Genomic DNA, 8,470 nt, shown 5'->3' with positions numbered 1-8,470 from the left:
ATGGTTTCCGTTCTGCTAGATCTACAGCAGATGTCCTTACAGTTATATCTCATAGGATTAGCAAATCTCTCGACGGAGGCAACCTTTCTAGGGCAATTGCTCTTGACATATCAAAGGCCTTTGATAGGGTATGGCATAAAGGTTTACTTCATAAGATCTCTAGCTATGGTATAGCTGGAAATGTCTTCTCAATTATTAAATCATTTCTTTCTGATAGGTTCATAAGAGTAGTAGTTGAGGGGCAAAAATCAGAAGCCCACAGTATTAATGCCGGTGTCCCTCAGGGGTCCATCCTGGGCCCAACTCTTTTCTTGATCTACATTAATGATCTTCCAAATCACATCCTTACATCATTTGTAGACATTTATGCTGACGACACTACCATTTATGGTAGTACATCTAAGACAGTAAACGACCAAGTTCTCTCCCATTCTCTCTCCTCTGATCTTGAGCATGTAGTACAATGGGGAAAGGAGTGGCTGGTTACTTTTAATGCATCTAAAACCAAGCTTCTCTCTTTACATCATCAACATTCTGATCCACATCTGGCATCAATTGAAATGAATGGCTCTCGTCTTCAGGAGGCCTCAAGTTTTGACAAGCTTCTGGGATTGACTATTACTCCTGATCTTAAATGGAACACGTACATCAAATCTGTTGCTAAGGCCGCTGGAAAAATGGTGGGATCTTTCTATCGATCCAGTAGATATCTCACTGCTGATGCAATTCTCTATCTATATAAGAGCCAGGTACGTCCAAGGATGGAATACTGTTGCCACATCTGGGCAGGAGCTGCTAGAAAGGACTTGGCCTGCCTTGATAGAGTTCAAAATTGACTTCGTAGCCTCGTAGGAGATGTCCTTTTCTCTTCCTTGCAACCTCTATCTCACAGAAGAGATGTTGCGAGTTTGTCTCTTATGTATCGTTATTTTCATGGAAAGTGTTCGACTGAGCTTCAATCTATGGTCCCCCCTCGCAAAACTTTCACAAGAAACACTCGTCTAGCTGTAAACACTATCAATAATTCCCCCCACTCTTTATCTGTGCCTAAACCTAAACGTAGATTCCATGAACAAAGCTTTTTTATTAGAACTGCACGCCTGTGGAATTGTCTTCCGTTTTCCTGCTTTCCGGCTGACTACAATATGTTTGTCTTCAAGTCTAACGTAAATAAGTTCTTGATGAGCCGTTCCATATAAGTTATCAAATTTAACAAATTTTCATTACTAATGATTATTATATTGTCCAATTTCTACTGTACACTCTTTAACCGTTATCCTTGAGTTGCCTCTTTGACCTTGATAATGAGTTGATACCTATGAAAAAAAAAAAAAGAAAAAGTCCAATGTGAACAAGTTCTAATTGAATCGTCCCCCTAAGTAATCCAAGTTTCAAAATTCCCACTGTTTACTATGCTAAAATCACAATGACTAATGTATACCTATTAACCCTTATCCTTGAGTGGCCTCTGGGCCTTGATAAGTGGTGACACCCTTGTAAAAAAAAAAAAAAGTGGTTTTTACATACATTATATATATATATATATATATATATATATATATATATATATATATATATTAAATGACTTACTGACCAGATGTTTTTCTAATGGATGATAAAAATATGTATATATATTTTTTGTAAAGTTTTATAGGTTAAAAACTTCAAAGACTCTCTCTCTCTCTATATATATATATATATACACACATATATATATATATATATATATATATATATATACATTTGTTTGTAATATTCCGAATTTTACTGGGTTTATATAATTCAGTAAATTTTCATATACCAATGAATTTTAAGCCAAAGAGGGATGACTTAAATTGTAAGCTACAAAATTATCATATTTCATAATTGAACGTTCATATACTGTATTAACAAAAACCAAGATTTCATAAAGAGAATTGATAGCAACGAAAAGTGTATTTCATTTTTAGTTACAATTGTTTCAAGACTAATTGGACAAATTAAAACATTATGGCGTTTGAAAATTTTCACATAAACAGCTTTTCTTCAGACTTAGCGAATAAAAAACACTTTAACAATAAAACATTATGTAAAGATATTTCCCTTAAAGGAAATAAAGCATAAATGTTTTCGCATTCTTTATTTCCTTTAAGAGAAATATCTTTTTGTTGCTATCAATTCTTTTTTTCAAGTCCTGGTTTTTGTTAATACAGTATATATATATATATATATATATATATATATATATATATATATATATATATAGTGAGAGAGAGAGAGAAAGAGAGAGAGAGATGAATTAGAGTTGGGAAAGCTAATTGGAGTTGGAATCGGGAATCGGAAAAGTCGGATCCTTTGGGGTATCGTAATCGGTAACGGAATCTTTTTTTTTCACGGTGGTCACCACTTATCAAGGCCCGGAAGCCACTCAGGGTTAAGGGTTATTGCAAGAACAGTACGTTAGATTAAATATATTTCTAAGTCTGATAAAATATATTTACCTTTAACATGTGTTTTTATTGTAATCGGAAGAAAATAACAACTATATAGTTACAAATTTAGAGATTTATACATATCGGAATCGGCAATTGTATCGGAATCGGGAACTTAGTAAATACTTAGTCATTGTATAGGAATCGGGAAAAATATTCGAGTCGTCACATAACTATAGTATATATATATATATATATACATACATATATATATACACGCATATATGCGCATGTATATATATATATATACGTGCATATATATATGCGTATGTATATATGTGTTTATATATATATAAATATATGTGTGTAACTGTATGTACATGGATGTGTAAATATATATGTATATATTTATACAAGTATAGAGTTATATAGGTACTAAATACTGAGTATGGAGTTTGACTCCGAATTTCAAATAAGCAACATATTTGTTTATTTTTTGTAATATTGTGTTGCAATTTGGCTTTCAAGCATACCTGATGCGTATTTTATTTTTTTTTTTTAATTAAATCAACGCTTCTATAACTGAACTCACACTCCTTACGTTATTCTCGCGAAGCCAACGCACTGTTTCAGCATTTCAAAATACAACCACTGAGAAACAACGCGCGGATTTTTACTAATTGACTTTTCTTTCTTCAACATTTAAAACATGGCAATATAAAAGAAGGATAGTCGCGTGGAGATAGTGTTGATGACGTCATTTTGAGGGGGGTTGATAAAAACGTAGAAACAGTCAGCTTTGGTAGTCAGATTTGACAAACATGGTTGGCAGTCAGATGAAGAGAGAGACAGAGAGAGACACAGAGAGAGACAGAGAGAGACAGACAGACAGACAGACAGACAGAGAAAGACAGAGAGAGAGAAAGAGAGACGATCTACTGACCGTAATGGCTCCAAGCAGAGGAGACTGTATAAAAATGTCGATAGTTAAGATGTAAAAATCTAAGACTAATGCACAGCTTTACAATAAGGAAACATCGGCAAATAAAGTTGCTGTAAATACCACCATCAATTCGGGTCGTACGAATCATCATTTGCAGCTTTTCCATAGATCGTTCAAATGAAATTCAACCCATATGGGTAAGGTATGTTTTCTATTATCTGATGCTACCCCCATCCCCACAAGGAGAACTACATCCTGCTTATACACTCATCACTAAACAATCACATATGCACTTCAAATATATATATAACCAGCATCTTAGAGACAATTTCATATATCATACGTTAAAAAAAAGAATACATTCATAATCGTAAATATATGAACACATTATATAGACGGTTATATTGCAGTAGCAGTAGCATTAGCAGTAACAGTAGCAACGATAATAGTTTAACATTAATAGTATAGTACTGGTGATATAAACATTAGAGTACTGGTGATATGCACATTATGTAAGAAATTCCAACAAAAATAACCCATTCGAGATAAGATATAATTTTGATATTAATAGTATAGTACTGGTGATATACACATTATGTAACAAAATCCCACAACAATAAGCAATTAGAGATAAGATATAATTTTTATATTAATAGTATAGTACTGGTGATATACACATTATGTAAAAAAAAATCCCACAAAAATAAGCAATTAGAGATAAGATATAATTTTTATATTAATAGTATAGAACTGGTGATATAAACATTATGTAAAAAAATCCACAAAAAATAAGCAATTAGAGATAAGATATAATTTTAATATTATTAGTATAGTACTGGTGATATAAACATTTTGTAAAAAACCCACAAACATTAACAATTCGAGATAAGATATAATTTTAATATAAATAGTATAGTACTGTTGATATGAACATTATGTAAAAAAATCCCACAAAAATCAGCAATTAGAGATAAGATATAATTTTAATATTAATATTATAGTACTTGTTATATAAACATTATGTAAAAAAATCCCACAAAAATAAGCAATTAGAGATAAGATATAATTTTTATATTAATAGTATAGTACTTGTGATATAAAGATTATGTAAAAAAAATCCCACTAAAATAAGCAATTAGATATATAATATAATTTTAATATTAATAGTATTGTACTGGTGATATAAACATTATGTAAAAAAAATCCAACAAAAATAACCAATTCGAGATAAGATAAAATTTTAATATTAATATTATAGTACTGGTTATATAAACATTATGTAAAAAAAATCCCACAAAAATAAGCAATTAGAGATAAGATATAATTTTAATATTTATAGTATAGTACTGGTGATAGGAACATTATGTAAAAAAATCCAACAAAAATAACCAATAAGAGATTAGATAAAATTTTAATATTAATAGTATAGTACTGGTTATATAAACATTATGTAAAAAACCTCCCAAAAATTAGAAATTCGAGGTTAGATATAATTTTAATATTAATAGTATAGCACTGGTGATATGAACATCATGTAAACAAATCCAAAAAAATAAACAATTAGAGATAAAATATAATTTTAATATTAATAGTATAGTACTGGTTATATAAAGATTATGTAAAAAACAAATCACAAAAATAAGAAATTCGAGATAAGATATAATTAAAATATTAATAGTATAGTACTGGTGATATAAAAATAATGTAAAAATCCCACGAAAATAAGCAATTAGAGATAAGATATAATTTTAATATTATTAGTATAGTACTGGTGATATAAACATTATGTAAAAAAACCCACAAAAATAAGCAATTAGATATACGATATAATTTTAATATTAATAGTATAGTACTGGTGATATAAACATTATGTAATAAAAACCCCACAAAAATAAGCAAGTAGAGATAAGATATAATTTTAATATTAATAGTATAGTGCTGGTGATATAAACATTATGTAAAAACATCCCACAAAAATAAGCAATTAGACATAAGATATAATTTTAATATTAATAGTATAGTACTGGTGATAAAAAGATTATGTAAAACAAATCCCACAAAAATAAGCAATTACAGATAAGATATAATTTTAATATTAATAGTATAGTACTGGTGATATGAACATTATGTAAAAAAATCCAACAGAAATAACCAATTAGAGATAAGGTAAAATTTTAATATTAATAGTATAGTACTGGTTATATACACATTATGTAAAAAAATCCACAAAAATAAGCAATTAAAGATAAGATATAATTTTAATATTAATAGTATAGTACTGGTGATAGGAACATTATGTAAAAAAATCCAACAAAAATAAGCAATTAGAGATAAGATATAATTTTAATATTAATAGTATAGTACTGGTGATATAAACATTATGTAAAAAAATCCACAAAAATAAGCAATTAGAGATAAGATATAATTTTTATATTAATAGTATAGTACTGGTTATATAAAGATTATGTAAAAAAAAAACTCCCAAAAATATGAAATTCGAGATAAGATATAATTTGAATATTAATGGTATAGTACTGGTGATATAAACATTATGTAAAAAAATCCCACAAAAATAAGCAATTAGAGATAAGATATAATTTGAATATTAATGGTATAGTACTGGTGATATACACATTATGTAAAAAAATCCCACAACAATAAGCAATTAAAGATAAGATATAATTTTAATATTAATAGTATAGTACTGGTGATATACACATTATGTAAAAAAAATCCCACAAAAATAAGCAATTAGAGATAAGATATAATTTTTATATTAATAGTATAGTACTGGTGATATAAACATTATGTAAAAAAATCCACAAAAAATAAGCAATTAGAGATAAGATATAATTTTAATATTAATAGTATAGTACTGGTGATATGAACATTTTGTAAAAAACCCACAAGCATTAACAATTCGAGATAAAATATAATTTTAATATAAATAGTATAGTACTGTTGATATGAACATTATGTAAAAAAATCCCACAAAAATCAGCAATTAGAGATAAGATATAATTTTAATATTAATATTATAGTACTTGTTATATAAACATTATGTAAAAAAATCCAACAAAAATAAGCAATTAGAGATAAGATATAATTTTTATATTAATAGTATAGTACTTGTGATATAAAGATTATGTAAAAAAAATCCCACTAAAATAAGCAATTAGAGATATAATATAATTTTAATATTAATAGTATTGTACTGGTGATATAAACATTATGTAAAAAAAATCCAACAAAAATAACCAATTCGAGATAAGATAAAATTTTAATATTAATATTATAGTACTGGTTATATAAACATTATGTAAAAAAAATCCCACAAAAATAAGCAATTAGAGATAAGATATAATTTTAATATTTATAGTATAGTACTGGTGATAGGAACATTATGTAAAAAAATCCAACAAAAATAACCAATAAGAGATTAGATAAAATTTTAATATTAATAGTATAGTACTGGTTATATAAACATTATGTAAAAAAACCTCCCCAAAAATTAGAAATTCGAGGTAAGATATAATTTTAATATTAATAGTATAGCACTGGTGATATTAACATTATGTAAACAAATCCAAAAAAATAAACAATTAGAGATAAAATATAATTTAAATATTAATAGTATAGTACTGGTTATATAAAGATTATGTAAAAAACAAATCACAAAAATAAGAAATTCGAGATAAGATATAATTAAAATATTAATAGTATAGTACTGGTGATATAAAAATAATGTAAAAATCCCACGAAAATAAGCAATTAGAGATAAGATATAATTTTAATATTATTAGTATAGTACTGGTGATATAAACATTATGTTAAAAAACCCACAAAAATAAGCAATTAGATATAAGATATAATTTTAATATTAATAGTAAAGTACTGGTGATATAAACATTATGTAATAAAAACGCCACAAAAATAAGCAATTAGAGATAAGATATAATTTTAATATTAATAGTATAGTGCTGGTGATATAAACATTATGTAAAAAAATCCCACAAAAATAAACAATTAGACATAAGATATAATTTTAATATTAATAGTATAGTACTGGTGATAAAAAGATTATGTAAAACAAATCCCACAAAAATAAGCAATTAGAGATAAGATATAATTTTAATATTAATAGTATAGTACTGGTGATATGAACATTATGTAAAAAAATCCAACAGAAATAACCAATTAGAGATAAGGTAAAATTTTAATATTAATAGTATAGTACTGGTTATATAAACATTATGTAAAAAAATCCACAAAAATAAGCAATTAAAGATAAGATCTAATTTTAATATTTATAGTATAGTACTGGTGATATGAACATTATGTAAAAAAATCCAACAAAAATAAGCAATTAGAGATAAGATATAATTTTAATATTAATAGTATAGTACTGGTGATATAAACATTATGTAAAAAAATCCACACAAATAAGCAATTAGAGATAAGATATAATTTTTATATTAATAGTATAGTACTGGTTATATAAAGATTATGTAAAAAAAAAACTCCCAAAAATAAGAAATTCGAGATAAGATATAATTTGAATATAAATGGTATAGTACTGGTGATATAAACATTATGTAAAAAAATCCTACAAAAATAAGCAATTAGAGATAAGATATAATTTTAATATTAATAGTATAGTACTGGTGATATACACATTATGTAAAAAAATCCCATAAAAATAAGCAATTAGAGATAAGATATAATTTTAATATTATTAGTATAGTACTGGTTATATGAACATTTTGTAAAAATCCCACAAAAATAAGCAATTAAAGATAAGATATACTTTTAATATTAATAGTATAGTACTGGTTATATAAACATTATGTAAAAAACCCACAAAAATAGGCAATTAGAGATAAGATATAATTTTAATATTAATAGAATAGTACTGGTTATGTAAACATTATGTACAATCCCCCTACAAAAATAAGCAATTAGAGATAAGATATGATTTTAATATTAATAGTATAGTACTGGTGATATAAACATTATGTAAAAAAATACACAAAAATAAGCAATTCGAGATAAAATATAATTTTCATATTAATAGTATAGTACTGGTAATATAAACATTATGTACAATCCTCCTGAA

This window comes from Euprymna scolopes, chromosome 18 (assembly GCF_053919585.1).
Source record: "Euprymna scolopes isolate OS-2025 chromosome 18, ASM5391958v1, whole genome shotgun sequence".
Taxonomy (NCBI): Eukaryota; Metazoa; Mollusca; class Cephalopoda; order Sepiida; family Sepiolidae; genus Euprymna; species Euprymna scolopes.
This window is presented reverse-complemented; position numbering follows the sequence as displayed.